This window comes from Balaenoptera acutorostrata, chromosome 11 (genome assembly GCF_949987535.1).
Source record: "Balaenoptera acutorostrata chromosome 11, mBalAcu1.1, whole genome shotgun sequence".
In the NCBI taxonomy this organism is placed as follows: Eukaryota; Metazoa; Chordata; class Mammalia; order Artiodactyla; family Balaenopteridae; genus Balaenoptera; species Balaenoptera acutorostrata.
Genome location: NC_080074.1, coordinates 72139779 through 72166000, shown reverse-complemented (window position 1 = coordinate 72166000; position 26222 = coordinate 72139779). Strand labels below are relative to the sequence as shown.

Sequence of the window (26222 nt, the reverse complement as noted above, 5' to 3'; positions counted from 1 at the left end):
TTTCAGATGGCTCAAGGAATGCCCAATTATAAATACGAACCCTCTTGGTGTTATTAAAGGGTAAAAATCTGGGGGTCACATTATTTAGTACAGGTGGAAATACATCTTACAAACACAGTCAAAACAGGTGATCTGTATAAACCTGCAACTTTTATCTATCTGCAAACGTAACCAAACTTATCCCATGCTTAAATGAAATTAAACCTTGTCAGCCACAAAGTTCAGGATAAAGATCTTGGATGTCAGGGACTTCCCTGGTGGCGCAGTGGTTAAGAATCCACCTGCCAATGCAGGGGACACGGTTTCGATCCCTGGTCTGGGAAGATCCCACATGCCACGGAGCAAGTAAGCCTATGTGCCACAACTACTGAAGCCCGTGCACTCTAGGGCCCGCATGCTGCAACTACTGAAGCCCGCACGACTAGAGACAGTGCTCTGCAATAAGAGAAGCCACCACAATTTGGCCCGTGCACCACAACGAAGAGCAGCCCCTGCTCACCCCAGCTAGAGAAAGCCCGGGCGCAGCAATAAGACCCAACGCAGCCAAAATAAAAATTAAAAAAAAAAAAAAAAAGATTTTGGATGTCAAACATAGCATTCTGAAGCAAGTTTTTATTAACTAGGCATTTTGTAAATAACATTTATCTTCAAAGTACCAAACACAATACTCATTCCCAGGTAAACAGTAAGTGCCTAGGAACAACAATTCAACAATGTTGAATTAATTTATGACCCTAAACATTCTTTCCTCTGAAATATACTTTAACACTTTAATTGAATTGACCATGGCTTCACTGAGCTAATAAAAGTTACTTCCTATCTTTTTTTTTTTTGATTTTATCACCTTTATTTGAGACAAAAGTACTGAATCTTCTTGGATCGTGTGTGTGTGTGTGTGTGTGTGTGTGTGTTCTTGTGTATTTTTGCTCAGGAAGAAATGTAGCCAAGATCTTCAACAGCACGGGGAGGAGAATACATTCCCAAGTTCATGTTATATAATTTTACTGTAATGAAAGAATGTTGATGAACGAATCCAGCCAGGGAAGATACTCAAATGGCAAAGACATTTAAGGGGCCAAAGATTTGGGACCTATTGCCTGGTTGAGGTTAAGGGAAGGCACTTCCTATCTTTAAGCTAATTTTATTTCCATTAAAATGGCCTTTGCAACACAGGTAATTTGAAACAGCAAGCACACCTATAATACAGCAGCTTTACAAAGTGTTGTTTTGTATAGAATGTGTGATTATGAAAATCAAGGCTATTCTGAAACACTGCAAATAATAGAAAAACAAAGAACCAGTAAGTGCAAGCACCTGAATTTTAGTCATGTAATCCTCTTTAAATTAATTTTTTCCTACTAACCCAATAGTAGATTAAGGTTTTCCTGAAATAAAGACCAAAGTTAAATTATTGAGTAAAAATTGTTGTAATAATTACTGTTTAAATTTTTTACATTTACCTGAAAATTCTTCTTTATTAGTTATGATCCTTTTTAGAAGAAATGTTTGTTTGGAAGACACTAAGGCACAGTGGTTACGGACATGGGTTCTAGAATCATCAAGACTTGGTTCATATGGCAGCTCTGCCACTCACTAGCTGTGCCACCTCCCTGGGCCTCCATTTCCTATTCTCTAAAGCAGGGACAATAATGGCACCTACATCAATAGCACCAATAAAAATGATAATTCATATGAAGCACCATGCCTGCTACACAGTAAGTGCTCAACAGATGTTAAATGTCACTATTACAAATGGACCAAAGACCATCGCAATGGGCAAGGAGGGGATGAATGCCTTTTCCCAAGAAATCCGCGTGTTTTCCCACCTAGAGGGTAGTGAGAGGTTCCGTGGTTGAGAAACAGAGTGCAAGTGCAAACTAGTGGACAGAGAGGTCTGGAGGGTGGGCTGGGACCACTTTGCAAGGGCCTTGCATGAGAACTCCGGTGAAGGGTGATCCACTGGCGTGTTGTAGCAGGGCCAGGCCATGATCAGATTGCCCTTCAGAACAGTGACCATGGTTGCAGTGTGGAAAATGGTTCAGAGGAATGCAGAAAGAAGCCTAGGCAGAAACATCAGTTGGGAAGCTGTTAAATAATCACGGTGCCTTAAGCATGGCAATGAAAATGAAAGGAAGGCTTAGATTTGAGGGCGAGTTCCCAGGAAGACACAATAGTCTATGATGCTTAAATGTTACAGGGGCCATTGTGAGATGGCCTTGTCAAGGACAACGTGTCCAATATCAAACTGTGGACCAGCACTATCTCTACACATTCACATGATTAAGCGGTTAAGAAAGGAGAAGTGAGGAAGTCAGATTGGGTCACTGGGAAAGGGTAGAATTTAAGGGTGTGTTTTCCTAAAGGAAAACTGTCTCCTTCTCTCTTCCTTCCAACCCAAGATGCAACTCAAGATTCACTTAGCAGGCAACAAGCACTACTGGAGGCCCCATTTCATGACCAGGACACCTTGTCATGAAAAGACTTTACTGGGAGCCCATGAAGACATGGCATGCAGAGGGCACTTAATAAATGCGTGTCATGAATTTCATAAGCAGGAAGTGAATAAAACAGTGGACTGGGTCTCAAAATTACCTGAATCTACTGAACTCCTGTGTTTTGATTTTTTTCATTTATAAAGTGGAGATGAGGGCTTCCCTGGTGGCACAGTGGTTAAGAATCTGCCTGCCAATACAGGCGACATGGGTTCGAGCCCTGGTCCGGGAAGATCCCACATGCTGTGGAGCAACTACTGAGCCTGTGCTCCTGAGCCCACGAGCCACAACTACTGAGCCTGCGTGCCACAACTGCTGAAGCCCACATGCCTAGAGCCTGTGCTCCACAACAGGAGAAGCCACTTAAATGAGAAGCCCGTGCACCGTGACAAAGAGGGGCCCCTGCTCGCTGCAACTAGATAAACCCTGCGTGCAGCAACGAAGACCCAGTGCAACCAAAAATAAATAAATAAATAAATTTATAAAATGGAGATAAAAGTGCTAGGAATTAAAGAAAGAAAATTCTTAAAATAAGCAAGACCTGATCAAGAAGTATTGATGTTGGAAAGGAGTAACTACCCAAGTTCTGGATCTAATGATAAGCAATCTATTAAAAATTTTATATATACTCTATACTCTTTAATGTCTATCTAAAGTTTTATTTTGTATCTTTTTGCCATAAAGCAATTAAACAAATAAAATGAAGTGCAAGCTTTCTCAAATTTACATGGGAAAGCTAAATTTGTATGGAAGTCTTACTGTGGAAAAAATTATATTTAAGGAAAGTTTTGAGAAAAACTTATTAAGTTTGAGAAAAAATGAATATTTGCAAGAAGTCTTCATATTTATAAAGATAAGAACATAATACTTATGGCCTGGTTTTACAGTTGTCTCTAAACATTATTTCACAATAAAACATTATTATTTTAAAGATCTTAGGTATTAGGAAAAAGTTAAATGTATTAAATTTAAATTGCCAGAAATTTTTATATTCTATCAATCAGGCAGAATTTGATGTAATTAGAAATGTTTGGAATATAACAGTAAGACTCCATTTGATATTCTCACAGCGGCTCAAAAAATACCCACTGACATACCTATTAGAATGGCCAAAATTCAGAACACTGACAACACCAAATGCTGGTGAAGATGTGGATCAATAAGAACTCTCAGGGGCTTCCCTGGTGGTGCAGTGGTTGAGAATCTGCCTGCCAATGCAGGGGACATAGGTTCGAGCCCTGGTCTGGGAAGATCCCACATGCTGTGGAGCAACTAGGCCCGTGAGCCACAACTACTGAGCCTGCGCGTCTGGAACCTGTGCTCCGCAACAGGAGAGGCCACGATAGTGAGAGCCCCATGCACTGCGATGAAGAGTGGACCCCGCTTGCCGCAACTAGAGAAAGCCCTCGCACAGAAACGAAGACCCAACACAGCCAAAAATAAATAAATAAATAAACAAAATTAAAAAAAAAAAATAAGAACTCTCATTCATTGCTGGTAGGGATGCAAAATGGTACAGCCACTTTGGAAGACAATTTGGTGGTTTCTTACAAAACTAAACATACTCTTACCATACAATCCAGCAATCACACTCCTTGGTATTTACCCAAAGGAGCTGAAAACTTATGTTTACAGAAATATGGATGTTTATAGCAGCTTTACTCATAATTGCCAAAACCTGAAAGCAACTAAGATGTCCTTCAATAGGTAAATGGGTAAATAAACTGTAGTACATCCAGATAATAGAATATTCAGCTCTAAAAGAAAGAAGGTATGAAGCCATGAAAAGACATGGTGGAAACTTAAATGCATATTCCTAGGTGAAAGAAACCAATCAGAAAAGGCTACATACTGTATGATTCCAACAATACGACATTCAGGGAAAGGAGACAGTAAAAAGATGAGTGGTTGCCAGAAGTTGGGGGAAGGTAGAGCACAGACGATCTTTAGGGCAGAGAAAATACTCTGTATACTACAATGATGAATACAGGCCGTCATACCCCATACAATATACAACACTATGAATGAACTGTATGTAATATAAACTATGGGCTTTAGGTGATTATGATGCATCAATGTAAGTTCATCAATTGTAACTAACGTACCACTGCGCGGAGGGATGCTGATCGCGGGGGAGGCCGTGCACATGGCGGGGCAGGAGGTATGTGGGAAATCTCTGTACCTTCCTCTCAGTTTTGCTGTGAACCTAAAACTGTACTAAAAAAAATTTTTTTTAATCTGTTAAGTGTGAAAAAATCAAGAAATAATCATCACATACCTAATATGTAGGTGTATGATGAGCATATGAATGAGCTATGCTAGCTAATTTTTTAAGGACTGCACAGCCCTACAGCATCATAGTTAGAGAGCAGTCCTTGTAGCCTCTCAAATAAATCTTCACGGGAAAACCAAAAGATGGCTCTTTGCCTCTGAAGTACCACCATGAAGGGAAGCTTCCCTTGAAAACAGCCCCTCTTCCTCTGCACTTTTTTTTTAAAGAATGGATGTGTCGGATTTAGACCTTCTGCTCTGTGGCACTACACACGGAAACACTTATAAAATTGCACTAAAAAATGGCAGGTTCTTTTTTTAATTAGGAAAAATTTCTAGTCCTTCAAAACTAGATATTTTGCTTTGATTTTATTTGTAATCAAAATATTTCTCTGGAAGCATTTTCTGTAGCCTTAATTACTCAATTAAACATGTTCCTATGTGACTTTCATGTCGCCACTGCATGATAATCCCGCAGATGGCAAAGATTTAATATGGAATTAAACTAAGCTATTAATTATATATACAAGTTAAAAGAAATCTAAATGAATGACCTCTAAAAAATGTTTCTCATACTTGTCTATTTACCTGGGAGATACAAGAGTCAAGCTAGAAACAGAGTAAGGATAAAGTGCTTGTAGTTTGCTACTTGTTTTTATGAAATAAAATACTAGCCTTTTATTTAAAATGCCACCATAGGATAAAAATGTGATTCTTACAGAAGTCAGGTCATCTCAGAACTACTGCTACTATATCTGATTGAAAATTGAAAACTATCCCAAGCTAGTACGACATGGTGTACTTTCATGTACGTTTAACTGAGAGGCAGACGGCGAAGTCTGTAAAAGATGACTTTCACTGAAGACTCATGTTAAAGTGAATAAATGGAGAACCTTTTTTTTGCAATCAGATGGCAAAGATGGGAAACATTCACTGCAAATTAGGAATAAAAGAGTTATGTAAATATTTTTATCTTGGATGGTTATCTCCTCTGGAGGGAAGACAAAGCAACTAAATAATAATCCAAAATGTATAGATAGTAGAGTCTTACATAACATTATCCTCGGGGAGTAAAAATTCTTTTTTGGTAGTTCTGAATACCATTCCATTGAAAGTCAGTTTTCTCTTCTCCCCTCACTCATAAAGGGAAATATCCAGCTTGGAGTTTCTGTTCATGGAGGTAGGGTTTGGATCAAATTCATTAGATCCAAAGTTAGGAAAAAGGAAGAATTTGTCAAGTTGGATTAAATTATGGATTTTTATTTCTGCTTCTTTGATTGGTAGACAATGTAATTCATTACTTTAAATGAAACACTGACAGAGAACCTGAAACTCTTTATTTTATACTTTAGAAATGCCATGAATCATTCCCCCTAAATTATATTGAAGTCGCTGTTTAGTGACTTGCTAACTTCCCTAGTCAAACATAAGCTCTCTTTTTGGATCGGCATTTTCTTTACTACTCCCCTGGGGAAACGAAAGAGAGTTCAGCAACTCCTGAAGCTTCCTGACTTTTTCCCTAAGAGTCCCTGAGACACTAGAGAAAAGTACAAAAGGCAAAAACCCTAAATAAGCAAGGAAGGTTTCACAGAGGATCTACTGGCCAAGTGACACAAAAAATTAAGTGTATTTTGTCCAGTTAATATTACAAGAAAATCACAACCTTGTTCATCGAACATATGCCTTATCGCTAAACATCCTAAGGCTTTGTTTTTAATGTACAATAAATAGTGTTAAAACAGTGGTACCTTTCCACCAATGATAGATCAAATACTCTGGATCTCTGATAAATGATCTTTTAGGCTCACAACCCCTTCCCCCTTAACATCATGTAGTTTTACAAAGATAAATCAGAAAGGTTTTAAAAACTATATACTGAAAACCTTTTCCATTTCATGATTGTCTACAGGCAACAACCGAGAAAGCGTATGTGTTTTAATTCAGGAGGAAGAATAATGCTGAGTCCAACTCTTAACCCCTTGCAATTCACATAAAACATGAAAATTCAGAGCCAACTTTACAGACAACTTAGAGCTAATTTTGATTTATTTGAATATAGTTGACGTGATATTTCTGATTCAATGTAAAATGAGCAATGGTTAATAATCAGAAGCATATCTTTCTCTACAAGGCGGATGATAACATAATGAGAAACAAAAGCATTATTTTTTTCTTCTTCATTTATTTATAACATATTTCTCATTTAAAAATTTCTGTTCTCGGGCTTCCCTGTTAGCGCAGTGGTTAAGAATCCACCTGCCAATGTGGGGGATGCAGGTTCGAGCCCTGGTCCAGGAAGATCCCACATGCCGCGGAGCAACTAAGCCCGTGCGCCACAACTACTGAGCCTGCACTCTAGAGCCTTCGAGCCACAGCTACTGAAGCCCGCGTGGCTAGAGCCTGTGCTCCGCAACAAGAGAAGCCACCGCAATGAGAAGCCCACGCACCGCAACGAAGAGTAGACCCCGCTCACCACAACTAGAGGAAGCCTGTGCGCAGCAACGACGACCCAACGAAGCCAAAAAAAAAAAAGGATTTCCATCCTCCCAGCATTTCTACTTCTAGAAGTAAATCCTAAGGAAGTAATCAGAGATGTGCAAAAAGGTTTATGTACAGGGTGTTCCAAGAGTAATTTTTAATTCTGAAAAATAAGAAGTGCCTTGAAGATTCAACATTATGGGACTGATTAAGAATTAAATAATTATATTCAAGTGGTATAAAATTGTGCAGCTATAAAAATGATGCTATAGAACCAGTGCTGTCCAACAGAAATAGAGTGTGAATGATATTTGTAACTTTAAATTTTCCAGTAGGTGCATGAAAAAAAGTTTTTAAAAAGTGAAATTAATTTTATTACTATATCCTATTTAACCCAATATTTCAACAGGTAATCAATATAAAAATTAATAATGAGGCATTTTCCCTTTTTTTGTACTTCCTCTGGAATTTGATGTGTTTTTTGTAGTTACAGCACATCCTAATTCTAACTAGCCACAATTCTAGTGCTCAACAGCCCATGCTGCTGTGGTGACAGTACTGAACAGTGCAGTTACAGACAATATTTAGATCTAGAAAGTAGTTAATAATGTATGAAAATTTAAAAACAGATTATATGACATATCTGTAGTATGATTCTAATCGTATGCTTTAAAAATTCATGAACAGGAGAAAAAAGCATAGGAGGGTAGAAGCCGAAATGCTCACAGTATTATTCTAGGAAGCAGGATTATAGTTATTTTCTTGTTTTCTTTTTTCTCTTCTGTATTTTCTAAATGTTTGAAAGTAAACCTGTATTATTTTGAATTTAAGAAATGATTCTATTAACATACTCCAATCAGCACTGATTAGATTTATGATGACCCTAGACATTCAACTCTTTCTAAGAATTTGATCCCTGAAAAGTAACTGTATTTATTTTGTATTTCATACTAGTGAGTACAAATTTCATTGTCCTTAGAGAATAATTCACCACTATGTACAAGATTTATATTTTGAGCATAAGCCCTAACATTTGCCCCTTAAATGTAGTGTGTGTATTTACAGTATAAGAACTGTGAGTAAATTATTTCATTGCCTGTTAAATAACCATTTTAAGTCTAGACAAAAATCATAAATAGCCATTATTTATAAAGTTTCCATTCAAGGTACTCGGGAAATTGTATAATAAATAGGCCATGTGACCAACATCTCCTCGTACCCCCAAACCACACACAAAAAAGAGAGAGAAAATATATAAAATTGGCAAAGATGCTAAATACAGACAAAATCCACTTTGAAAAAGGGAGACTAAACTAATGACTGTTGCAAGCTCGGCATCCACCTTAAAGCATCAGAGACCTTACTCTGCTGACCCTCTTCATCACTGTAGCCCACCCTCCCAAACCCCACACAAAAGGCTCTTAAGACAAACCAGCCTATATTTCCTCTTCAACCATCTCTTCTCAATATTCCCCATCACTAGCTCTGCACTGTCTAGCTCTCTGGCATTCCTCATTTTATCCTCAACAAAATTCCTGTGACCCTTAAGGAGGTCCAGAAAACGTCTGACATTAATTTATTTTACTGATAAACATTTACTGAGCTCCTACTTACTGCATTAAAGTGGGGCTTACATCAGCTAGGAGAAATACACAAAAACATAAAAATACAAAAATAATTTTAAATGGTGGTAAGGAAAATAACGGAAAAGAACAGAGTGCTATGGAAGAAGATAATAGATTGGGGCTTGGGGCAGGAGCAGGGTGGTGGTCAGGAAAGCCCTCTCCAATGACAAAGGACAAACCCACTGATGCTGAGGCCTGATGGATGAGAGGGAAAAAGTGGGAAGAAGTGCCTTCCTGAAGATGTGCATGTCCCAGCCCCGGGTGGATGGGAGCCCAGGTAAATTCAGGGATCCAGGGTTGGCTGGGTTAGGGTTAGGGAGTGGGAGAAGGCTGGAGTCACTCCAGCCCGTGGGAGTCTAGCAGAGGGGCCAGTGTGTAAGCATGGTCATTACTAGTATTAACGATGACAGCAATAGATAAAATATAAGCATTTTTGACAAGCTAAGGCACATGCTAAGAGCTCTACACACAATCATGGACTAATTCCTCACAGCAGCCCTTTGAGGTAGGGGTGATGAAGCACCTGTGAGGTTAGAACCTTGTCTGAGGTGACATGACTCGTCGAGGGCAGGGCAGGGGTCTGCTGACACAGCATCCTCTTGGATGAACTGCCTCCCCTTCCAAGTTTTGCACCCTGATCCATTGCCACCAGAGTTATGGGCAAAGGCAGAGTTTTTTGAAAGAGGATACTGGAAAAAAAACAAAGAAACTGAGATTTCTGTTCCTAGAAGGAGAATCCTATCTTATGGACACGGAAGACCACATTCGCTCATGTCTAAACCACAGAGGAAGGACAAAGAAAAATATGTGTAGCACGCTATAGCAGATACCTGCAGGTTTTGTCTCCCTGACGCGTTATTTTCATTTTTGTCTAGTAAAAACTATTTTCTTTGGGCAGCTCTCCCTCCCCCACTCTCAGTCTACAGTGGTTTTGGTAGGGCAGACCCTACCCCTGGCTTTAGGGCTGAGCACATGACTTTTCACACCTAGGCAACTGGAACACTTCATTCCCTCGGCCAGTTGCAGGCTCAGAGATGGCACATGACTGATGGCATATGAGCTCGATCTGGGGCTTCCCTGAATGACTGGGAAAGACGTAAGGTCACAGATGCTGGTGTGCACACTGCCTCCATATTGGACGACACTGCCTGAGGAGGAAGCCAGTGAGGAGAAAAACGTGCCTGGAGATGAAGAGGTCAGAGTCCTTATGAATCACTGAGCACAGGGGTTCAAACAAACTAGAAGCAAGAGTTACTCCTCAACTTTCCAGCTGAATACACCAACAAGCTCTCTTTCTCTGAGAAGCCATTCTGAGTTGGATTTTTCAACCAAAAAAGACCTAGTATGGATTAGAGTCAGAGCGGACTGTAGAGAAATGATGGCCAGAGTAAGGCCAGTATTAGCCAAAATGGCAGAAAAGTGGCCATTATATGACCACTGAGAAAGCAGACACTCAGATGGCTGCAGTAAAACTGTTCCTCCTTCTCGGCGGCAGGCAGCCAACCAAGTGGAAAGCGCAACTTTGAGATGCAGGTGCCAACAGCCAGCAGTCAAGAAAGAGTTACTGGATGCTTGAGGGGCGCCAGACTCCGCGCTGGGTGCAGGAATATGTTGATGAACAAGACACAGTCCCTTTCCCCCTTGGAGTTCATAGCTACTCCAGAGGGAAAAGGAAGGAAGCACAGGTGAGCGTACCTACATCATAATTTACCTACAAACTGAACACAGTGCAGTAAAAACAGCACCTGATGAAAAAGAAAGTCTTGGTTCTCTGGTCTAGACATAAACATCGTCCACTGAACTATATAATGAAAGGCTCAAAAGTGCAGAGGCCAAAAGACAGGGAGACCTGGAAGATGAGAGACCAGCCCTAATCGCAGCAGCAGCTATGGGCAGAAAGTCTTAGAACCAGAACTGCAGGAATCTAAGTGGACTCTGGTCTGTTTCCAGAAATAAAGTTGCTGAAGAAAGAAATCAATCTAGGAACTGAGAACAGAACGTCAGGGGGGACACCGCAAAGAGCCAAGGTGAAAGATGCCTCCAGCTGCTACAAAAGGACATGAACCCTGCAAGACTTTTCTGGCCTTTACCAGCATAGCTCTCAGTAGCTCATCTCTCTTCCTGACCAATTACTGTATTTCCCTGAGCAATTCTACATCCGGCTCCCTCCTCAGTGAGGCGGGACACGAACTGCTCTGCCAAACGCAGGATCCAAGGCCCCAGAACTTACCAAGAACACCTGGTTTCTGGGTTCCTACATTCCTGTGTGTCCAGCCTTCAAACGGGGCCTCTTCCCAACTCGCTGTGCAGATGTGTAGGGTTTTCACCCTATTTGCTACGAAGACTCATTAAGTCACATGCCCAATTCACAGATTTAATTCATATTTAGTGGAGGTGAATGCTCTTAAATTAACTGTTTGGAAAAACTACATGTAGTCCACCAAAGAGTTATTTTCGTTCTTCTCCACTCTTCTATTTACAAGATCTCAACATAAAGATCCCATTTGGGTGTTGCTAAATTAAAACGCCTCACTCAACACAAATACGCCTCCTGAATTATCTGTTTCGTGTTAACTGGGACCTGAGGGGAGACTCTTCTTGAATAAATGCACCAAGGAACAAAAACGAAAACCCAGTAATAATGGACCAAGTCAAATGGACTTAAATACCAACTCTGATGATTTGAGAAGTCATTTAACCATCACATTGATTCACTTATGCAACAAATTCATAGTGAGTGTTTACTGTGTATCAGACAGTGATCTAGGCTTTGGGGATAAAGCGGGAACAAGACATTTTCTGAATATTTTGTATGTACTGAGTACCAAACTATGCTCTCCTCCTTCGTGGAGATAAATCCATCTTTCCTTCTTACTTTATTGACTCTGCCCAGGATATACTCTTAAAAATGGCATGTCCATGTCAAGACTCAGTTGTTCAAAGAAGCATTCTTTCAACAAAAGCTATCTTGTAACAGTAATACTAAGAAAAAAAAAGAAAAAAGAAAAAAGAAACCCCAAAACAAACACAAAAAACCTTTAAGATCATCTAATTCAACCCATCATCTACAGATGACAAACCTGAGGCAATGTAAGTTAAGGGTACTTCCCCAAGGTGGTCCATATCATTAGTGCTGAAACAAGTATTGAATTTCTTGGTTTTTCATCCAGTGCTTTCTTCTCCTGCACCATCCAATATGGTAGCCACTAGCCCCATGTGGCTATTTAAGTTTAAATTTAGAATTAAAAATTCAGTTCCTCAGCTGCACTACCTCCATTTCAAGTGCTCAACAGCCACATAAGCTAGTGGCTCTTGTATTGGGCAGCGAAGAAAAGAGACTATTTCCATCACTGCAGAAAGTTCATTGGACAGTGCTGTAAGATCTAAAACACACTGCTTGCGTTATTCCAGCTCAGCACTTCTCAAACTTTAATAGGCATAGTACTCAATCTGTGGGGGTCATGTACAAATGCTGATGCTGATACAGTATAGGTCGGGATCGGGCCTGACGTTACACAATCCTCATAAGCTTCCGTCCACAGAACTGCCCTGGGTCTGAGGACCACACTTGGGAGTATGGAGTGTCAAGGTTCTGGTTCAATACTGCAGTTAATACTGCAAGAATTAGTGTCCTAACAGTTTAATGTGTAGGATGTTTTTGTCTGCCCCATGAGATTTTAAGCTGCTTAAGATAGAGCAACATGGGCTTCCCTGGTGGCGCAGTGGTTGAGAATCTGCCTGCCAATGCAGGGGACACGGGTTCGAGCCCTGGTCTGGGAAGATCCCACATGCCGCAGAACAGCTGGGCCCGTGAGCCACAATTACTGAGCCTGCGCGTCTGGAGCCTGTGCTCCGCAACAAGAGAGGCCGCGATAGTGAGAGGCCCGCACACCGCAATGAAGAGTGGCCCCCGCTTGCCACAACTAGAGAAAAGCCCTCGCACAGAAACGAAGACCCAACACAGCCATAAATTAAAAAAAAAAAAAAAGAGCAACACATCTTATACTTTCCAACCCTCATCATGACTGCACAGCGTAGGGATAGACCAGGAGTAAGTTTTCCTATCTATAAGTGCATTATATTTGGTGCAAGTTACTGCAATGCTACACATAAACACATACACATAAACAGTTTCTTTCCTTTTTTTTTTTTGGCCACACCGCACAGCTTGTGGGATCTTAGTTCCCTGACCAGGGACTGAACCCAGGCCCTCAACAGTGAGAGCACGGAGTCCTAGCTACTGGACCGCCCAGGAAATACCCTCTTTTTCTTTTTAAAAGACACCAGGTCTTTGATCTAACCATTCATTGACTTTGATTTCCCAAAAGTGAGACACTATGTCAACTTCAATAAAACACATAGGAATTAATTGTATTTAATGGCTTTAAATTGAATTGTGAATTTTACTAAAGCATACATATTTAAAATAATTTTTAAATAGCTGAGAAAATATATATAAGGTATATTTGATAGCTGAATGGATGCTAAATAGTCTCCTGAAAGTACAATTGAATATCCAAGTTGTCTCCAAAATTAGAAAATGATTAAAATATTTACAAAAATAATACAATCAGAAATTTTATCTGTGTCTTTAAATTACTGTGGCCTTATTTCCTAGCCTGGAAACACAGAGCACCCTTTCTTAATGGGACAGCTGACAGCTGTCTTGGTATGAGCAGGTACTTCTATAATTCTTATCATAGTTTTCCATCAGCAACTTCCATTTTCCTAGAAATTTCAGTGATTACTATATGTAGTCAGTTATTAATTAACAACTTTGTATTAGGTTTAAGAGTTCAATCACTTTTGTATCTAAAAGTCACATATTTATGCATTAAGTTTCTAAAGAAATGAGTCCTTTGTGCCTTTCTAAATGTATTCCTTATAAAGCAACAGGAAAAAAAAGTTTTATTAATGCACAAGACTGAAAGAAATGTCAAGTATGCTAGAGTTCTGGTTTTGATTTTGGACTTCAGAGAAAGTAAAAGAAGCAGTGGAACAGAAGAGCCCTGTAATTACAATCCAATGTCCTAGAGAAGACTATCTGATATCTCTTCCAGTTGGCATTCGAGCCGGTGTAAGAAAATCAACTGCGATCAGTACAACACGAAGTCATCCCACCTCGTCAAGATCATCAGGAATTACACTGGGAGTACGTCATGAACCTCCCTGGTTTTGTTTAAGACCTTCTTGGACACATTAAAAGATGGAAATGTTTCAAGAGTTAAATCAATAAATTTATTTATGCTACACAACCTAAGCCAGTAAAAGTTTGTGCTAAGATTCCTCAAACTCCCGCTTCATTTTGGGGAGGGTTAACTAAATGAGCATTTTTTCCCCTAGGAGGAGAGTAGACTGCTCTCCGGCAGCAAGATGGCAGCAGTATGATGGTTGACAGTTTGAGTCTGGAGTTACTGGCTGTATACAAATTCTCCACTCAGCCTCCTCATCATGTCAGCCTTAGGAAAATTAGCTCTCTCTTTAAGACTCAGTTTCTTCATCTGTAAAATGGGAATGAGAATAGGATTGCTGGGAGCATTTAATGCAATACTGATCACAAGGCACTTGACACAGCAAATAAGCATGTAGCACACAGTAAGCTTTAAATGAACCTTAATTATTTTTACTAGGTCTGAAAGGGATATATCATAGCTCAGTGGCCATGAAATATTTTCCTTCACTTTCATCAAGCTCCTTTAAGACCTCTTACTTTGTGTTTGTATCTAGAAATCTTCCCTTAAGATATAAAAAATATCTATTTATGAGAGAAATAAAAGATGTATTTGGGGATTTGTTTTTTCAAAACAAGTATGTTATCTGCTCACCTGGAAATGTTCTATAGCCCCTATTCAGAGAGAAAATGATTCAAAGACACTGAAGTATAATCTCAATAAATATAGTATCAATATCCAGATTGAGTCATTAACATTAGATACACTCCTCTAGAAGAAAACTTTCAGTCATGGGGTTGCTGAAGTGAGGTCCAAGTAGCTCAGAACGAAGTAGAAGTAGACAAATTCATAATTTATATTGCATAGGGGAAAAATTTGACTTAGTTCACAAAGAGGACTGTTTTTGTCCTTCAGTATCTAGTCTGGTTGTTGCCTACACAAGAATCATGTCAACTCCTCTCTTTTCTTATTGAGCGCAGAACTGACTGAGAAAGAACAAGAACCATTCTCCTCATCAGGGACAAGAGACAGTGGTCCCAGTAACAATCGCTCAGGCTGGCCAAGCTCCCATCATCACCCAAAGAAAGGCTTGTGTATCAGCACAGTCAGGTGAGAAGGGGTCTGATGCGCACACTCCCTGCATCAGGGTGACCTTTCTCTGAAGGGAGGGCGGTAGACACATTCCCATCTAAGATGTTTATGACAGTGCTAGTCAGTAACAGAATCCAGGCCCCCTCCAGTCATAGGGTGCGGGGCAGTGGGGCGGCCTGGAGCAAGGAAGAGAAACAGGCTTGACACTGCACATGTGCATAGCACCGTCCCATCTATAAGGTCATAACAGAACTCACTTGACCATGGTCCTCATGAGGTTGGTACAGTTATTTTATCTTGTCAAGAAATGAAGGTCTGAGGGGAAGATGGCATGCCCAAGAAAACCAGCAACGTGGCAGAGGTAGGAACTCCATCCATGTCATTCTGTGGGCAGAGGGCGAGAAAAGGGTTGTGGGGAGGGAAGCACTGAGAACTCGGCTGTGGCAGCACTAGATTTCACCAGGGTGTGGTTCTTGTGGCCTTTGGTTTTATTTTCTACACTGTCAAAGCAAGTAAGGTTATAAAACTGGGGTTTTTATGTAATTTTTCATAATATCGTCAAATATTTCATCTCTATTCAAAATTTTCAATTTGTTTTTAATTTAAATTTGTTTAAATTTCTTTTTTTTTTTTTTTGGCTGCGCCACTTGGCTTGCGGGATCTTAGTTCCCAGACCAGGGGTTGTACCTGGGCCCTCAGCAGTAACAGTGCAGAGTCCTAACCACTGGACCACCAGGGAATTCCCTGAAATGTTTTAATAGCAGCTTTTTCCTCACCTAACCAGGATCCGAACAAAGTGGAGCACTGCGTTTGGTCACTAGGTCTCTTTAGCCCTTTTAGACTAGAATAGCATCCCCATCATTTCTTTAAATCACACTGGCTTTTTGAAGCATCACAACTGTTGTCTTCTAGAAGGGCCACATTCTGGACTTGGTTGTTTCCTTATAATGTCTTTTAACATATTCTGCTAGCCCCTCCATTTCCTGTAACCTGTGTCATGTTTGATTGGATTCTTGGAAAGAAGATTTCACTGGTGGTAGTATGTTTCACATTGTTTCACATTGCTCAAGTTGCTTCCTATTGTTTCACATCAAGAAACATATAAGATTGCTCCACTGTTACCGAATTTCAGAGTGATCACTTGGTTTAGTTGGTGAGCACCGTATTTCTCCATTTTAAAAGTGGGTTTCGTTTTACTTTGTTTTGTTTTTGTCAATCGTTAGTATACGTAATTTTTTTGGTACTATGTAGATATGCTATTCCTCAACAATTTCTCAATTTTTGTAGCTATTTTTTTATGTTATGTTTGTAAATCTATCATGTTTTACCAATTAAAATCCTCCTGCAACATTCATTATTTGGGTTGGGAATCTGGTGAGCCAAATCTGCCCTACTCCCACCTCCCAGTGTCACATTCATAGACCCAACCGCAGGTTCAGACCTTTTCCTCCACGTGCCAAGTAAAGATGGTGGGCCTTACCTTTTGCAGGACAGGGGAGTTCCATCACAATATGGACAGAATTCAATCTCTACCCAAAACTCTAAGAACAATGCTAACCATCTGGTAAAATTAGTTATGCTTTTGAAAATGTTTATTTTATCAAAGTTTTATATACACACACAGACACACATACACTTTTTAAAAGCAAAACAGTGCTAAAAGGCTCACAACATAAACAGTAGTCACTTGGCCGCCCTTGGCCAACAGAGTCAACCACTTTTAACTCTTGTAGTTATTTCTTCCACTACTTACCTCCATATTTCTAAATAATATGTAGAACTATTACACTTAATTTAAAAATTTTAGTCATTATCTCTGACTTTCTCTTATAGTAGATGAGGATTAGCTGCTTTTCCTATTACTGGCTTTGGAGGAGAAGTGAACGTGAACTCCTAAGGTGACCACACTGAATTTTGACAACAACTAGCACATGGTTAGTGGGCCTTAAAAATACTGTTGAATGTCATTGGATGAATGATATAGATATCCAAATGCGTAAAGCCAGGATGCATTCTGCAGTTTCTCATAGCAAGTATGCATTGAGCAGAATGTAGGAGAAATACCTAATCTCCCCAAATCACATACATTTAAGTTGGTTATTTGTATTTTGTTTTAGTATGTTCTTAGAAAACATTAAAATCCAACACATTAAAATATTTTTAAAAGAGGAATGTCATGAAACTCATTTAAAGGACTCAGTAAAAACATCTCTGCAGCCCAAAAATCTTTTTTCAAGTAAATTCTTAATTGGCAGTAGAGAAAGAAATCTCTACTTTCTTACTTTAGATGTGAGAAAGAAGTCTTTTCTAAACAATGATGAGCAAACATTCTTGAAAATATATGGGAGACCTTCCCTGGAGTCATGCACGCTCAGAATTCAGCCCTTTGCCTCACAGAATTTCAAAGTTTGATGCTAAGCCAAAAAAAAAGTATAAGTTATAAATACTCTGAAAAGACTCCCAAAAAAGTATAAGTTATAAATACTCTGAAAAGACTCCCACCTCATTAATATGTCTCAAAACACATTGCTTAAGGGTAAAGTTAATTAAATCACAGTACACATAAATTTGAAATGGACGGATAGTCAATCACAGACAAAATTATGTTATACAAAGACAAAATAGGTGTAGTGGACATTAATAAAAGTTAAATGGAAACAGATTCATACAATGGAAGGAATTTTTCACCTGACTTGTTGCTGCCTCTTTGTATTATCCAGCTTTCGGGACTATCTGAGGCAAACTGATGAAAGAATTAAATATTCTTCTTCACTTGGAACCCTTTTAAAGTGGCAAATCTTCCATTTAGTACTTGAGAATTTCTCAAGCTGACTTCAACCAGCATCAAATTTTCTAACACGGCACTAAAACTCTTAAATTTACTGGCTGAATTATGTAGCTTTGTGAATTTTCCAAGAACTCTCTCTCTCTGTTTTGTTGTCGTGTGTCTTTGGGCCTTTCACTTTCATTGCATTTCAACTATTTTGGTAGAAGAGAAAAGAAAGAAATTGAAACCAGCCATTTTGATTACTTGTTAATAGTTCTGAAAAAATAGACCCTGAGTTTTGTTTTTTGTTTTTGTTTTTGTAATTAGCTGCAGGCTCCAAGTATTCATGTATTATTACTTACAGGAGCAATCTGGAGCAGATTTGAAATTATTTTCTGTAGCTGCAATAATTTCTACCCCCTGTAATATTATTTCCCTTATATGTCTAGCTTTTACAACATTGAATCTCAGAATGGGGAGGCTCTTACAATGAACTACTTTCGGGGCTTCCCTGGTGGCGCAGTGGTTGAGAATCTGCCTGCCAATGCAGGGGACACGGGTTCGAGCCCTGGTCTGGGAAGATCCCACATGCCGCGGAGCAGCTAGGCCCGTGAGCCACAACTACTGAGCCTGCACGTCTGGAGCCTGTGCTCCGCAACAAGAGAGGCTGTGACAGTGAAAGGCCCGCGCACGGCGATGAAGAGTGGCCCCGCTTGCCGCAACTAGAGAAAGCCCTCGTACAGAAACGAAGACCCAACACAGACAAAAATAAATAAATAAATAAATAATGCAAAAAAAAAAAAGAATGAGCTACTTTCAAACCTCCACTTGAGGCATCTTCCTAGCAAGTGCTGATAATAGGAAGTGGTGCATGGTGGTCAAAAGAGCAAGGGATTGGGAGCCAGATGGTTTTAACCATTTCTAACAGAGGCTAACAACAGATACCCAGGAAGTACTTGGGCAGTTATGTAATGTAATAGACACACAAGAGCCAGTCGCACAATGCAATAGACAAAACCCCAGGATGTGGATTTGGAGCTTTGTAGACACCTGTGTGTCTCAGGATAGGTTACTTCTCTTCTCTGAGGCCCAGCTTCCCCAGCTGCCAAATGGAGAAAATAATACACCTAATTCACAATGCTATTTTTAAAAACCAAATGGGATAAAATGTGTGAGGCTCAGAAAGCATGAGCTACCATTATTAGAACAATTCAGATTAAAAACTGGGAACTGGATAAACCTACTTTCAAGGTTCTCAGATTAACAGTATTATGTACCTAATGAAGGCAGCGATATTTATAACTGACAATTTTAATTTATGAGAGAAGAAAATCAAGGTTAAATTTCACAGTATATGTAGTTGAAAAAATATCCTCTATCTTTAAATCTCCCTAATATATTAACAGAAGAATATGTATTCGTGCTTTCTAAGCATAAGTGTAATACAGGTGACAAAAAGGACAATTCAGGGTCCTCCCCCGAGGACAGTCCATCTAGGAGTACACAGCAGTCACGCACACCAGAATAACTAACTACACAGACCGTATAAGCTAAGTGGTGAATAAAGGGTCCAGAATAATAAGTCCAAGGAGCAAGGGCTGGCTCCCGTTCAGGAGGTGTGGTCAAAGAGGAGGGGGAATTTGAGCTGGGCCCCAAAGGTCAGTTTTCCAGAGAGGAGGTGGGGAAGAGCAAGGTCATTATTTCAGATGGAAAGAATGTGCTGGCCTATCCAACCCCCATCTACAATTTAAACTAATGATAAAGCTGCAAACCAGAGTCTCAGAAGGTTCCCTGATTTGGCGTAAGAAGAAGGGAGAGAACTTGTGCAGCTTATAACTTTCTAGATAAGGTCGCCTCTCCCCACAGGAAGCTAGAATAACGGTATGAGGAGTAACATTAAGGAACAATTGGCACCCATCCCAGCGTTCCTCATCCGCTAGGGTTCCCAAGCCCCTGTGGCATCGAGGGGTCTTGCTGAAGCTGGTCAGAGGTAAGAACATACATCCAACAAGCTACAGCAGAATCCACACCAAATGGGGGTTTGTGAGAATACAAAATAAAGAGTGTAAGAAACACAAGAGGGAAACGGGTTAAAATACCTGTTGTTGTTAAGCTTATCTTGACATAGTTGCATGGGTCACATGCAGAGTTCTCAGAGTGGGGCTTCCAGTGACTCAAAGTCTCCTTTATGCCCTGGGACGGTGTAATGCCCCCATCCTCCACCCCACTGCTACTGACCATCTCCACTTGGGTGACTCTAGGCACCCTTTCCTTTCTCCTTCCACAGTCTATCTCATAGGATATGCATGCTTCCTCCCAACAGTGGCCTAAACCAGAAACCTGAAAGTCCCCGTGGACTTCCGTCTCTTCCTTAGACTCTTTAATGGATGGGTCACTATCTCCCCAGTCTGGTCTCACCTCCTCTAATCTATATATTCTCCAGACTGCTGCCACAAAGAGTCTCACTTGCAGGATAAAAATCTCAACTCCTTTTTAGCAAGGCAGAAAAGGGCATCATTATCTGGCCCCAGCCGACCAGTCTGACCTGAGCTTCCAACACTCTTTCCTTGAAATTTGCATCCTGGCAACATCTAATTACCTGAGAGGTCCCGGAACCCACCCTGCTTTGGGGCCTCCCCGCCTTGCAAACACTCTTCCCTCCCACTGTGCTGACAACTTGGAACATTTCTTTCTTTTTTTTTTTTTTTTTTAAAGATTTATTTTTTTATTGATTAATTGATTGATTGATTGATTGCTATGTTGGGTCTTCATTTCTGTGCTAGGGCCTTCCCTAGTTGTGGCTAGCGGGGGCCACTCCTCATCACGGTGCGCGGGCCTCTCACCGTCACGGCCCCTCTTGCTGCGGAGCGCAGGCTCAGCAATTGTGGCTCATGGGCCCAGCCGCTCTGCAGCATGTGGGATCCTCCCAGACCAGGGCTCGAACCCGTGTCCCCTGCATTAGCAGGCAGACTCCCAACCACCGCGCCACCAGGGAAGCCCCGGAACATTTCTATTCATCCTTCTAGCCTTAGCTCAAGTCCTTTCTCTGCTCTGATTCTTTCCTGACACCTGCCCATGTGCTGAGATGCTCCCTATCCAAGTATATCCTAGAACTGTGACAATTTACAATGTCTGTCTTTGCACCTGCTTTGTAAGCTCCTTGAAATCAGGAACAAAAACCTTTTTCCTCCCAGCTCTAGCATCCTGCACACAGCGCCCACCCAAACAAAACTTTGTCGAGCAAATGACTAATTTTAAAATGAAAAAGAGAGGAATCGATATTATTTGGTTAAAATCAACAAGTTTGAAGAAATCCACTGGGAACATTAGTCTATTTAATTGGAGGTGGGGTGGACTTGCATGGGGATATTCTCCAACAGTTTATCTTTCCTTTGAAACTGTCAAGCCAATGAAATAGACTCACGCATGTTGTACAACAGGGCAAGGAAGCAAAGGAGCATTTGTTTAAAAGAAGTGACCTCTATGGTACTACCTGAATTTACAGGGTTTTGGAACTCTTTTCCACCCTGCTGGTACTCAAATTTAACTAGAATATTTTCAACCCCTTCTCTACTACCAAAACAGCAAAAATACCACAAAAATTTAGAACCAGCCAGACAACAGAGATTTAGCACCAACTTAGCTTTGAGAACTCTCAAAATTACATTCAAAGCCCCCCTATAAAATGGGAGATGCTATGAAATTGTCTTTGCATCCCTTGAAGAAAAGGGTGACACACAGACTCATGCTGGAAATCGCAGGACTGAACTCTAAAATCCTCAAGTTTTGAGTATTTGGTTAATTGCAATCATTTACTTTCCTTGGGAATTAATAGAAACCATCTGCTTAATGATAAAGTTGAGCTCTGCAATTATTTGAGGAAACATGTGCTGTCGTCAGAGTCTTATTGAGGAAGCCTGCTAGACATACTTTTTTTTTTTTATAATTAAAGCCAATCACATTCATTAATTTAAAAATGCTGGGTTCTTAAAATTTATCAGCACCACCCTTGTTAATATGTACCTATGCAACCTTCAATTTTAAACTTACGGTAGGTTAAATAGCTATAATTGTACAGATGGCTGTGATCACACATCAGAATGTTGAGGTGATCATGAGAAAAAAATAAGGATGAGAAATAAATGTCCACTCTGAACCACATACCTGCCTCTGGGTCTCATGCCTGGGTGCGGAGGGATATTTCCCTCTCCTAGCAAACAGGAAGATGGCTGAGTGCTCCAAACAAAATGCCTTTGAACTGGCCATCTCTCAAAGCTCCTGCTCATTCTAACTGCAGTTCTGCTAGCAGATGTGAAGAAAAACAGGCAGCTTTTGTTACACGGCAGCCTAGAAAACGGGAAGAGCCAACGTCTCCTCTGAATGGCTGTAAATATTGATCCACCTGTAAAGAATACGGGTGCCATCTCTGAATGGTGGCAAATAAATAAAGCAGGAGGAGAACAGAGGACAGAGAAACACACACGTCGGGCCAAGAGCTCCAAGCCAGTTTCTTCTGTGTGTGTGTGTGGCCCAAGGGCGGAGGAGATGTTTATTTGGACATCTTCCCTTCCGAAAAGAAGCCAGCAGACTGTCTGCTTTTGTATGCGTCCACTGTTAGAGCCCAGTTCGTTTTTAACCAATGTAACGAAGGATTTTGCATTTTTAAAGCCAGTTGGTAAGAAACAGCTAATCCTCACCACTCCAGCCCACCAAAAAAACCCACTTTGGCTCTACAATGTTTAACTAGGTATTACTATGGTCCTTCACCTACAGAACAGCAGAGGGGTTAAGAAGATGGGTTTTGCAAAGTATGACAGACACTGACTGAAATCTCCATTAGCCATTCACTACCTGTATACATTTAAGAAAGTTACTTAATGTCGTAACACCTTATTTTCTATTTCTGTAAAATGGAGAAAATAATAGTATCTACCATAGACGGCTGTGAAAATCAAAAAAGATAATGTATGAAAAGTGCTTAGTCCAGGGCCTGGAGCAGAGAAAGTGCCCACAAATATGAGTTATCTCTGTCATTTTTATTCTTATTATCATTATGGCCAGTCTTACGGTAGAAACTAGCAGGAAAATCTTAGGAATCATCAAGATTCCTGAGGGATCACCCCTGCCAAGGGCATCATTGCCAGAAAGAAGGCATCCTCTCTCTTCTTTTGAAAAGGAATCCAGGGAGAAGTTGAAAGAGTTGGGCTGAGGTAGCTGTGTGCAGTACCACAAGCAGCCGTTCTATCAGAAATGTACATAAAGACCCTGTTTTAAAGTTGAGTAAACACAACAAATCTTTTGGCAAAGAGGGAAGAGGTGTTTTAGAATATGAATATTTGTATGCCACCCTCAGTTTCTTTTTTAAAAAAGTTTCAAACAAATATGTCCATTGTATTATGTCATCAAAAGGCATATGGGTTCTAGAGTCAGAGGGACCAGGGTGCCTCCCCTGTGCTGCCACTTACCCTAGGTGACCTGGGGCAAATCACTGAATGTCTGCCTCAGTTTCCTCCTTTGAAAAGTGGTGATAATAAAAATACTCATCAAGTTATGTAAGCATTAAATATGTTGATACTACAATGGGTCTTAGAACTGAATTCATTTTGTAAAGAATAAAAGAGATAATGCATGTAAGCCTTGCATGTATTAAGTGCTCGTTACACAGTACCTATCATTCTTACTGTAAAGAAATTAGAAAATAAAATGAACAAACCAGAAAAAAGTAAAATAACTCAATTTTTACATGGAAACTTTTAGAATTAAATAGTATAAAAATGACCAGAATTGTGGTTGGAGAAAGACAGTAGTTCCAAGAAAACTATGGAAATTTATTTCCCTAATAATCCTTTAAAAAGGAGTCTGGACTAAGACGTTCCAAAGGTGGGAGATGACTTCTGTATTTCCCTTTTAGACCCGTTAACAGTTCACAAATTATTCAGTGGAGGAACTATTAATAGAAACCTGTAAGACAGCAAAAGTATCACAGGAAGCAAGGCAAATGCCTACTAAAATGGGAAGCTCCAAGTTCAAAAAAGACTTTTAGCCAAACCCAAGAGAAGAAAGGGAATGCATTTATTAATGTCAACAAATCCAAGTCCTATTCGAGGTGTAGGTTTTAAAATACGGAACTTTCTCCCTAAAACCCAGGTTCAAGTTCCCTCCATCAACTCTTTCCCTAAGGCACTGGGCAATAATGGGTATTAATATGAAAATTTCTCTAGTCTGAATCACAGAGAATGGACCTAGACCTTTTTTTTAACGAAGAGTACCATACTAGGTAGTGCAATACAGACACTTGGAGGGGAAGGTCCACTTAAAAGTATTGCTTTGAGTGGGCAGCTTTAAAAAAAATTTTCAAACTCCTTCAGAATACACAAATTCTGTTAGATTATAAAGGAAAATAGAATAAACTTAGCCCAAATATTTTGGGGGGGTCTAAATAATATTATTTTGTTTAAATATGTGGAAAACAATAATCTTTCTGTGGGACTATAAAATCAGTTTAGCAATGTTTCTTTGCTTTCCTTTTCTTATCCCCACATCCAAAATTTAAAATCTTTCACAACATATGTACTGATTACTACATACATATAATTAATTTTTAAAATAAGAATGCACAAAAATAATTATTTCCAATGTATTTTCAAGTTTCAAATGACACAAGAGCTCAGGGTTAAATTTTTTCTCATGTTTTTTTATGGTCTAACACATAATTTTGAAATGTGACACATGAGTATTTGTAAGTTATAATAGAGTCTAAATATTTTAACAGTAAGAAATAAAGCTTACTTATTCAAGAAGAGCTTTTTAAAATCGTCCCTCTAGGATCCTTCTAGAATAACCATTATTGCTATACAGTATTTTCTTTGTATGTTACATGGTTACTCAGAATTAGCAACAACCTTACTCTTATTCCTAGCGCATATAAACCTTTCATTATTTCTAGGGAAAGTAAAAAGAATTACACCTTTCAGCATTTAATCACCAAATTTGATTTTCTTTACAAATAGCCTGAAGGTAGGTCTGTAATATTATGTATCTCTTAATTCCACTTGGAAGGTAAGCAAACATGTACCAGCCCACTTAGTGCCTGAATACAATCCACATTCTTTTCTGTGGTTCAGACATAAAGCCCTATTGATTATGTTCAAGTGGCCACTTACAAGGGTGCCTTAAGCAAGTGCTTGTTGAATTCACTGAAGGAGGGTCTCTGGCCTTGGCAGAGGCAAAACGCTACAGACCTCACCACCACCGTGCCCCAGCTTGAAGGTTTTGATGGCTTCCTAGGGTAGACGATGAGGCCCCAAACTGGGAGATGTGGTCCTCCGACCTATCCAGCTTCATCTCACAGCATGCTCACCTTTGCTCTAATAACCACCAACAGTAATAACTACTACCCACACAGGACCTAAGCACTGGATATAAAGCAATTAATTTCATCCTTACGCCAACACCCTTTAGCGGAGGGACTATTATTACCCCCACCTTACAGAAGAGATTAAATGACCTGCTGGGTCAATAAATCTTTATTAAATGACTGAACAAGTAACTTCTACAATTAGTCAAGAAGTCTACACGGGTCAATCCTGACTTCCCAGTTTCTACACATAACTCCATTATGAGTTTCAAAGGAGGATTTAAATGGATAATGCAGAAATTTGCTCAGCAAATATTGCAGAGCACCTACAACGTGCCAGGCACCCAGGCTAGAAGGAGACACTGCCCTGCCTCCAGAAAGCTGATGGCCCAGTGTAGGACACAGACCAAGAACAGGCCACTAATTGTTACCGGAGTGGTGACTGCTGGATGCCACTCAACCACAGAATAGCTCGTCTGAGCTGCAAAGAGCTAAGCCTTGGGGAGGGTTCAAGACAACAGTGAATGCTCTATAAATAAAGCCAGTTTATTCAACACATATTCATTCTGCTTTAACCTTTTGTGAGCTGGCCTGCGACAGTGCCTGGCCTGAGGAGCCACTCAATTACTGTTTGTTAAATAGATGAAGGAAGGGACAAATGAAGGAAGCAAGCCAACTGTGACTGGTCACCTTGTTTGATGACCTTGGAAAATGCATTTCAGGTTCTAACCAAACTTGCAGGCTCATGTAGTTCAGGTCTCTCATTACATCAGAGCAGGAGAGGAGCTACAGTTAGCAACTCCCTGCCCCCCACACATGCTTCCCTTAAAAATGGGGGGTAAATCAATAATCAAAATAGCAAATGGAACTCCAGATTTTATATCACCTATTCACACACCACCCTCTCTTCCTTTCTGCAAATGCTTTCTTTTTAAAGATGTCCATGTTTACTTAAAAGATGCTTTAGGG

General features: G+C 40.1%; 1 protein-coding gene and 1 non-coding gene across 6 annotated transcripts in view; both read right to left on the bottom strand.

Moving 5' to 3' along the window:
- Nucleotides 1-26222, bottom strand: part of PRICKLE1 (prickle planar cell polarity protein 1) — a 114439-nt gene that overhangs the window by 60829 nt on the left and 27388 nt on the right. The window lies entirely within an intron of this gene.
- On the bottom strand, nucleotides 15796-15868 carry TRNAN-GUU (transfer RNA asparagine (anticodon GUU)). The gene has a single exon. It is a non-coding gene; the product is annotated as a tRNA-Asn (tRNA).